General features: G+C 56.0%; 1 long non-coding RNA gene across 1 annotated transcript; it reads right to left on the reverse strand.

Annotated features, from left to right (window-relative positions):
• Positions 1-803: 803 nt before the first annotated feature.
• On the reverse strand, positions 804-3,735 carry LOC137233155 (uncharacterized). The gene is made up of 2 exons (XR_010947326.1): positions 3,350-3,735; positions 804-1,598 (listed from the first exon to the last, which is right to left on the reverse strand). It is a non-coding gene; the product is annotated as an uncharacterized lncRNA (long non-coding RNA).
• Between the last annotated feature and the right edge of the window lie 6,262 nt (positions 3,736-9,997).

Genomic DNA, 9,997 nt, shown 5'->3' on the forward strand with positions numbered 1-9,997 from the left:
ACATGGATCTATTGGCTGGCGCTACAGCAGTCATCTTGTGGCCCTGAGGAAAGAGAATCCCAGAGATTTCAGTCCAAGCATGCTTCAGCCATTGAACATTTTGGATTTCTCATTATGTGAGAAAAATCAATCCCTATCTGTTTAAGTTGCTGAGATATTTTTTGTGCCTGAACACAACCCAGGCTGTACCCCAGCCTGTCATTGGCTTAGCCCCCATCACGGTCTTCCTAAAACAGGCATGACTGTGCCCCTCTTCTGCTGGAAATCTGCCCCTTGGGAGATGCCGTTTTCCTCTATCAGATGAACAAGGACGAAGAAAGTAGAGAAGGCTCCAGGCCTGTGGAAGGTGCAGGGGAGACGGGTCTGAGCGTCCTCAGCTGGCGGGACCGTTCATCGGTGCAATGCCTGGGACAGTAATTGACAATGGCTTTCCCAAGTAAAGATGCTTATAAACCCCTTGCCAGCAATCCCACGGGGTCAACTGAGCCCTGTTCCCCGGCCCCGGCCAGGGACGCGCTCGTGCCGGCTGGTGAGGCCGGGCACGCAGGCTGCGAGGTCCGGCCCAGCTGAGGCCTGCGCTGTCGTGACCGCTGCCTGCGGCTTCCACCCAGCTGGACGGGGCTGCAGCTGGGCCCGCCTGACGGTAATGAAGATCACGGCCACCTCGCTCGCCTGCCACAAGCCGGCGGCAGGAAACATTCCAAGAGCACCTGTTTCCTGAGGACCCTGTCAGGGGCTCCCGGGCACCATCTGGGCGCTGCCCCACATGTTGTTTGCATTAGGAGTTTAGAAAAACAATTCAGTTTTGACTAATCGCTCTTTAATTTTTTCAGGCGCATCTCAAAGTCTCACTCCCGCCCCCCCTCTTTCTTTGCCAGCTCTTCTCAGGAGTCTTTAGGCTGCCACACACGCACACACACGCACAACCTCCTCTACACACTCACACCCACCCACACGTCCTCTCACACACACACGAACACACAATGCATTCACAGTTCACTCACACACGCTCACTTTCACATTTACGCACGGTTACAACTCACACTCAACGCACACTCAGACAATACACACACACTACACATCCTCAAACACACACTCACAGGCATACACACACGCACACACGCCTCCCCCTTACACAATTCTGGAGAACGACTTCTTGAAGTGGGGACCTTAGCCCTTGACGCGGGCAGGGGCAGGTCAGCCTAGGGTGTGTGCGGTCCTCGGGACCCGGCATGCAGAGCAGTGTTTATGAACCAGACCCTGGAGCCAGATGCCAGGGTTGAATCCCAGTTCTGCGGCCTTCCACCTCCGGGCAGCCTGTCCACCTGTTCACGCTTCGGTCTCCTCCTCTGTGAAACGGTGAGGTGTGGCCACTGCTGGCGCCTCCGTACAGGCGAAGTGTGGAGAGCAGCGCCCAGAGCAAAGTGCCGTGCGTGTTTGTTTAAAAACATTCCGACGAATCCAAGTAACATCAGAACACGGTGCTGAAGTCGGCATTTTCCTCTGGACTTTTCTGGTTGCGTAACTGTGAAGCAGTTCCCTGAGGTTGAATGTTTGTCCCCTCATGGAGCCTGGGGCCTCCCGTAAAGCAGAGGAAGCTAGAGCACAGAGAGGTTAAGTTGCTTTCCTGATGTTGCACAGTGCGCTGGAGACCAGGGCAGGTCCGCCGAGTTTCCACTGTGAGCCACCCAGGGCAGGTCTCCAGCACGGCGCCCAGGAGGTTACCATGGCAGGGCGGGGGCGGGGGGAGGAAGGGGGTGGTGGTTATGGCCGGGGTGGGGGACCTAGCGAGGACAGGGGAAGCAGGACATGTGGTCTCCGTTTTAGGCAGTGGGCATGGCTGCAGGAAACAGGGGTGGCCTCAGCAGATCCCACCAGCTGGAATTACACAGCCTGTCCAGCTGGACGGGGCCCAGTTTCCAGGCGGCTCCAGGGAGGGGTTGCCGGGAGGGGGTCCCAGGAGGGGCGGTGGTGCCGGTGGGGTGGAGGGTGCCTGATGGTGGGTGGGTGGGCATCGTGGGGCAGTGCCCAGCCCGTGGCCGGCTGAGGGCTTCCTGGGCCTTGCTCTGGCCGGCCACCCGGACACGGCACAGGCCTCACGGCCGTAGCAGGGCTGCCGTCTGAGAACAAAGCATCCTGCAGGAATTCCGGCCCCCGCCCCATTCCCACCCCAGCGGGCCTGTTCCCAGTTTGGGGGCTTGGAAGTCACCATCAGCATGTAAGATGGCGAGGACCCCCTTCCTCGGCCGACCGGCCCCCGGATTCCACAGCTGCTTTGATGCTCACCTCACCTCTTCCCTTCCTGGCCTCAAAACTGTTTGCCTCTGACCCGAAGGCGGGGGAGGGGTGCTTCCTGGCTGGGCCGGACTGCTGGGCCCAGCCGAGACTCCCAGACTGTTAGAGCGGCGAAGATTTCCTTCCTGAAAAACACACTAGCCTCTGCTTTCTGTCCCTCATGTTTCTCTCCAGAGAGAAACGCCCCCCGCTCACCCCCGGCTGTGGGCCCGGCCCCGCCCTGGACTCCTGGCCACGGGCGAGGGGGCAGTTCGCAGTAGCCTCTGGGCCAGCGGGCCGTCCTCGGTGGGCCAGCCAGCGGGACCTGGCCTCTTGCAGACAGGCACGCCACCACCTGCTAACTAGAACCAGGAAGCCCCTTCTGTGGGTGCCGCCATGCCAGACAGGTGCCGTGACTGCACACAGCCCGCCGTGGTGACTCACAGCCCACAGCAAGTTTCTTACGAGCTCGTGCCCCACTTTTCTCAGCTGCATGTGATTATCTCTTTCCCTCCCCCTCATCCAGTTCATCTGTAGGTCCTGCCGGTTCACCTTCCCCAGACGCAGCCCCCTCGCCGGACCCCTGCCGCCACCCAGTCTCGGCCCTCCCTGGGCCCCCACCTCCCTCCTCGGCCCCCTTTGTCCCAACCACAGCCTCTTCTCCACCTGGCAGGCAGCCTCAGGTGGCAGGATCCTGTTCAAACCAACGTCTCCTCTATGCTCCAAACCCTCCGAGGCTCCCGTGCTGTTCAGGGGGAGGGCCTTCCCTCCCCGGCCCTCCCCGGCCCTCCCCTCTGACCTCAGCCCCCGCCCCAGCCACAGGGGCCTTTCCTGCTCCCCACACCCACAGCAGGGGGCTCAGAGATGGGCATGACCCAAAGTCGACCAGAGACATTCCCGTTTCCTGAAGTAAGGGCTGGAGCTGCTGCAGCCATCTCTACCGGGAGGAGAGTAAAGTCATCGGAGGAGGTGAGCTAAGCTGACAGGTGGGAAGAAGCCGAGCGGGGCAACAGTGATGGTGTCTGGAGCCCTCTTACCTGGGCCTAACCCACCTCTGGGTTTTCCAGGTACTTACGTCAGTGGTGCCCATTTTAATTAAGCCAGTTCAGGTTGGGTTGCTGTCACTTGCCACAGAAAAGTCCTGCTTCATCTAGAATCTGACCTGGAACCCTCTGGAAGTTCTCTCCCTCACCCCCCTCCGTGCCCTCCCCTCCCTATTGTCCGAGAGGCCCCGTTTTGGCCCCTCGGTCTGGCGTTTGGCAACCAGCGGTTCCTGTCTTTGAGTCTGGTCTCCTCCCCCGGCTATTTGTCTGGCCCCTGGTGCCAGGTGTGTTTGGTTCCTGCCCTCGTGGGGAACCAGAATTTAGAAGGCCTGAATTTTAACACATTATTGGCTCATTTGTCAAATTAATGGCAAGAGCCTTGTTAGCGAACGTGGCAGGTGGAGGCTGCGTCTGGTTAATCACGGGTTCTGGTTGTGAGAGTTTCCACGCCCCCTCCAGCCCTCCCCTGGGACCCGTCGCCTCCCCCTCCCCCTGCTTGCTCCGTCCCGGCCGTCCCGCCTCTGTGCGCTCCCTGGACTGTCCTTCCGTCACACCCTCCCGTGGCTGTGTCCGCATCCTTCAGTTCCCAGCTCGGTTGTCGGTTAGAAGAGCCACGGCCCCCCTCACCCCCCACGGCCCCGGCGGCTCTGGCAGGTGGATCTCGGTCTGGAGGTGGTGTGACGAGGGCGGGATTCAAGCCGGCAGCCCGCCCACCGCGGCTTTGCCCTCGCACCGTCCTCTCACCCATCAGGCCTGGGCGTCCTCGGTGCCCTATCTGGACAGCCGCCCGCTTGGAGCGCAGGCGGCAGCAAACCAGCCTCCGCGAACATTCCCGCCAGGGCAGCCCTTGCTCCCTGGGGCTCAGACACCAGAGGAGACAGGCCTTCTGCGACTCGTGGGCCCCTTTCCTTCTCTGTCGGGTCCTCTCGGTGCAGTTTTCCGTGGTGTGACGAATGGCCCACCCTGTCATCCCCCACCCAGGGCCCGCATTCTCATGGGTTCGCGTCCTTGGCCTGTGCTGCCTGCCTGAGTCCTGGAGCCGCCTGAGTGGACTGGCTGGACTGGCCTCTCTACCCTGAACCGGTTGCTGTGTGCGCAGAGGACCAGCCTGGAGCACAGGGTCCGGAGGGGCAGGACCCCGACTGCAGGCTGGGGCTCGGAGGTTTTCACTGACTGTTGGCCCAGTGGGTGAGCGGACTCAGGGCTGAACCTCAGGTGCCCAGAGGAGACAGATGGCGGAGGCCAAAGTCAGGTCCTCGTGCTCAGGCTGGGGTGCGGGGACCCGGGCTGGGGGACAAGAGGCCATAGGCCATACTGGGGCTGCAGGGGAGCTGGACCGTTTGCCTTCCTGTCATGACGACCCCTAAGCTGGCTTCCCCTCAGTGTTTGGCAGGGGTCTTGTTTGGAGGGACAAGTTGCCTTGTGTGTGGGCTCGCGTGTTGGGGGTGCGTGACAGACGCTGTCAGCCGCCCCACAGCTGCTCTGCTATTTCTGGGTGGTAAGAGCTGCAGCGAAGCAGGAGACCACCCTCTGAGGGATGTTACAGCCTATATCCCTTCGGGTGGGCATGGCCGCGGGCAGCTTCTGGGCTGTCTCCTGTCCCCCTTCTGAACGGGGGCTGGGCAGCGACCTCGCGGGGCCGGGGAGCCGCAGGCAGAGAGAACCAGGTCTCTGACACATGGTGCCGCCCTGTCAGCCCCGGAAGGCTTCTGCCCAGGCTAGTCCTGAGAGAGAAACGACCTCTATATTGTTCGCACCTCCCTCACTCTGGATTTCTCTCCTATATCTTATCTAACTAACATAGGCAGGAGGCACCGCCGGGCCTAAGTGTCATGGGGCACAGAGTGGAGACGGGGCCCTCGGGGAGCAGGACCTGCTCACCCGTCAGTGGATTTTTCCAACCTGACCCCTGCCCCTGACCAAGCAAAGCCCCTGTGGCCCCCTCTCCATCCCTTCCTATGTCAGGTCCCTCCTGGCTGGAAGTGCAGCTCCTCGGACAGGATAACTTGCAGCGGGGGGGAAGGCTCAGAGCGAGGGCCAGGTGCCCCCAGTCACTGTCCCGTGAGCCCTCCCACCTTCTCCTCTCTGTCCACGGCCACACCTGCTGGAGGCCTGCTGAGGAGTGGCCCACCATCCCCGTCCTGTCCTCGGGCCCAGAACCTCCTTTCCTCCCTCCCTCATCCCTGGCATGTGCCAGGAAGTGCCAAGGATTCCCCATCTCTGAAAGAAGCCAGCTGCACTGTGTGGTGAGGCCCAGGGCTGCCCGGCCTGGCCTCTCCAGACTGCCCTTCCAGAAACTCCCAGCCCCTTCCTGCCTGGCTTCCTGCCCAAGCCCTTCCTGGAAACTGGGCCCACCCTGCCCCCAGCCCAGGGCGCCAATATTTCCATGGGGTGAATCAGCCAACCTCCCCTGGCAGGGCCCCTCCTTTTACTCACAATATAGGAAAGCAACTTGCGGGCAGCGGCAAGGAGAGTCCAGGCCGTGGCCCCAACCCCACCTGCATCCCATCGCACCCATACCCTCGGCCGAGGTCTCCAAAGCAGACGAAAAAGACAAGGGAAGAGAATCAGAGAATTTCTATGTAAGCCTTCGTCTAAAAAGAGGAATTAGTGAAGCCTTATTGATACAGGAAATGCAGGTAGCGTTGCCAAGTATATAAGGCGTGAATAAATATATGGGTGTTGAGCTGCTCTTACTGACAGGTGCGTAATCCACGTTTGGTGATGGTCCACACGAGCCCCACACCTGAGCCTGTGTCCCTCTGTGGAAGGACCTGGGCCTCCATGGAGGGGGATAGACGGTGGGGGGGAGGCAGATACGAAATTATATAAAGTAATAACTGCAGTAACATGGTGTTGGGTCAAGGAGGAAAAGGGAGTATGACGTAGGACTCATGTTCCTATATCTCACTGGAATTAAGTTAGTGTACATCTGAAGCTGTTGGAAATACCTCAAAAAGATACAGGGAAAGTATCATTAAAGAAATTTAAATGCCACCTTCACTTAATGCAGACGAAAGCAGTAAAGAAGGAATAGAGGAACTAAAGGACAGGATACACACAGAACATATATAATTAGAAAAACAACAGAGACAATCAAAAGCTGGTGCTTTGAAAAATATCAAGAAAATTAGTAGACTTTCAGCTCGATTGACCAAGACAAAATGACAGGAAATTCAAATGACTAGAATCAGAAATGAAAGAGACATTACTACTGACCTTACAGAAATAAAAAGGATTATAAAGGCATCCCATAAGCAATTGCATGCTAATAAATTAGATAACTCAGATGACATGAACAAATTCCTAGAAAGACACAGAATACCATAACTGACTCGAATGAATACACAATTTGAATAGGCCTATATAGTAAGTGAAGAGATTAAATTATAATAATAATAATTTTTTAAAAACTGCCCACAAAGAAAGACAGCCCAAGGCCAGATGGCTTCATTGGTGAATTCCACCAAACATTTAAAGAATAATTGATACCTATTCCTCACAAGTGCTTCCAAAACATAGAAGAGAAGGGAACACTTCCCAACTCATTCTATCTGGCCATCTTCACCCTGATCCCAAAAGCAGACAGAGACATCACATGAAAAGAAAACTACAGACCTATATCTCTTGCGAATATGGATGCAAAAGTCCTAAAAAAAAAAAAATGCTAGCAAACCGAATCCAGCAACATATATAAAAGAATTATACACCATGACCAAGCGGGATTCATCAAGAGTGTAAATTTGGTTTAACATCTGAAAATCGATCAATGGAATGGAGGACAAAATACACGTGATCATCTCAATAGATGCAGAAAGCATTTGATAAAAGGCAACACCCTTTCGAGATAAAAGCACAAAAAAACTTGGAATAGAAGGGAACTGCCTCAAGCCGATAAAGGGCATCTACCAAAAAACACACATCACTGACCTTATAGTTAATGGTGAAACACTGGAAACTTTCCCTTTAACTACAGGAACAAGACAAGAATGTTCACTCCTGCCGCTTCTGTTCAGCATTGTTCCAGAGGTTCTATCCAGGGCGATTAGACAGTTGAATGAAATAAAATTGCATCCGTATTGGAAAGGAAGAAGTAACATTATTTCTATGCACAGATGAAATGATATTGTATATAGAAAATCCTTAGGAAACCACTCAAAGACTATTAGAGCTGATAAACAAATTCAGCAGGGTTGCAGGATACAAGGTTAATATACAAAAATCAATTGTATTCCTCTACACTTGGAAAGAACAATCTGAAGATGAAACTGAGAAAACAATTCAGTCAACAATAGCACCAAAAGGAATGAAAGACTCAGCAATAAATTTAACAAAACAAGTGCAAAATGTAGAGTCTGCAAACTACAAAACATTGTCGAAAGAAACTAAATAAAGTCTCGATAAATGGAAAGACGTTCCATATTCATGGATCGGAAAACTTAATACTGTTTAGGTGACAATACCGTCTAAACTGATCTACAGACTCAACGCAGTCTTCATCAGGATCACAGGTGGCTTCTTTGTAAAAATCGAAAAACTGATTCCAGATTTCACACGGAACTGCAAGGGACCAAAAAGTAGCCGAAACAATCCTGAAGAAGACACTGTAGGAGGACTCACGCTTTTTGCTTTCGAAAGTTTTTGAGTGAAAAAAGCAAGGAGCAGGATAATATGCAAAGTATAATAAACAGCTACTTAGCAATCCCCTCTTCGGTGGGAGTGCACACATGGAAGTTTCGCACAAACTTATAGAGCTCTTAACTTACAGAGCTTCAGTCATAGCTATCCTTCCCTAAGAAAAAGGAAAAGGCACCTGAAAGTCTCCAAGGATGCTTTCCCACCTGGTGTCAATTTAAGCCACTTTTGGAGGTGGTGAGCCGGAAGTGTGAGGTTTCAGTCTAAGGATTTAATGTGGTCGGCTGGTGAGATTGAAATAAATAAAAAATTAAACCAACTTTCCTTTTCTTGAGAACTAACTGTGTGCCTGGGGTCCCATGTTCTTCAGCTCATGTAATCCTCAGAGGAGAGGCCTTAGGCTCAGAGAAGGTAAATGGCTTCCCGGGGTCACACAGAGGGGAAGTAGCAGAGCTGGTCCAGGTGCGCTTGATTTCAAAGCCCATCCTGGGTCCACTCCCCGCCGGTGGACGGGATGTGGAAGCTCAGGGAAGCTGGCGGGGTCTACTGCTCACCTGGCTTCTCAGGGATGGCCTGTGCGGGCGAGTGGCCCCAGCACACACTGCTAGGATGACCTCTCTGATGCCCAGCAGGGAGACGTGTGTGGTGGACACTTTCCTTAGTCATCCCATCCCACCCGTGAGAGCTCTGAACAGGATGTTCATTGACGTAGGGCTGGGATCTGCCTCCCTGGGACTTCCCCACCTGTCCCCCGAATGCCACAGGCTTCCGCCACCTTGGGACAGGCCTGAAGAGACTTAGAGGGTTGGTGCCTGGACCTTCTCCAGGCCGAGCCACTTCTGATCCTTACAGGAGGCGTCCCCAGCCTCCTCCGCATTCCAGCTGTCCCCTCCAGCCCCCCTGCCCAGTTGGCCCCGTCCCTCTCTAAGGTGGGACCTCCTGTCTTGGTGTCTGGGGGTCTGAGGGGTCTGTCTTCTGGAGCTTGTAGAGTGTGAAGGAGAGAGGAGCCCCGGGGTCCCCCAGGGGAGGAGATGCCAGCGTCACGGGGTCCTGTGGTCACGTGTACCCAGGGTGACTTCAGGGAAGATCCGTCACAGTTCCTGATACCCCAGTGTGGGCTCCTCTGGATGGCCAGCGCGGACCCCGAGCCTGAGGCTGGCGTGGCACGGCCAGGCTCCTCTCCTCCCAGGAGCGCCTCGCGGTGGTTTCCGTAAGTTGGTGGCGATTGCATAACTCTTTCACCAACTGCCATGCCGGATATATTTTGCAACCCAGCCCGCTGTGCCACACGTGTCGGCTGGCACTGCCAGGCCTCCCGCAGAGGCCGGAGGAAGTCTGAGAGTGAAGCACACTGACAGCGCTGCCCGGGACCTGTCAGCCGCAGGACCTGCTCCTCTCCGTCCTCAGGGGCGCTCCCAGGGCTCCACTGTCCTCCGGCCAGAACGGGGAGCTGTCAAGTCCACGGAGCAGTCCCAGCAGGTGTGGCCTTCTGAGGAGACACTGGCGCCTGCCAACAGCTCTTCTTGGTGTTCAAGGGAAGATAGGCCCCAGAGTCACACTGAGGGAGACCTGCGCACGTCACCCCGAGGGCAGCATCCTGCGGGCGTTGCTGGGAGAGGCCCCGCGGCGCACGAGGTGCAGCACGGCAGAGCGAATTCTGAGGAAGGGTCGTTCTAAGAGCGGGGAGAGGGGCGTCCGCCGGCTGACGGAGCAAGAGACAGGAAGTCCACCAGGCTGTGCGCCGCTGGCCAAGGACAGCTGCGAGGGCGGACCAGGGCCTTGCGGCTGGCCTCTGCCCACCGCTCTAGGTGCGCCGACGCTCCAGGGGTTGGCAGGTGACCCTGACGGATTCGTGATGCTCCCAGAGCAAAAGCCTGCGATCTCTGGGAAAACGGAGCCGAGTGCGGAGTGAGGACACGGACACTCCCTCTTCCTGAAAAGGTTCTCGGCAGAGTCAGGAAGCACAGTGGACACTGCTGGCTGCCGATGGCTCCCAGCTGAGACCGTCACTTGCAGCTAAAGAGAGCCGTCTCTCCCAAGGCCAG

The sequence above is a fragment of the Pseudorca crassidens genome, chromosome 10 (genome assembly GCF_039906515.1).
Source record: "Pseudorca crassidens isolate mPseCra1 chromosome 10, mPseCra1.hap1, whole genome shotgun sequence".
NCBI lineage: Eukaryota > Metazoa > Chordata > Mammalia > Artiodactyla > Delphinidae > Pseudorca > Pseudorca crassidens.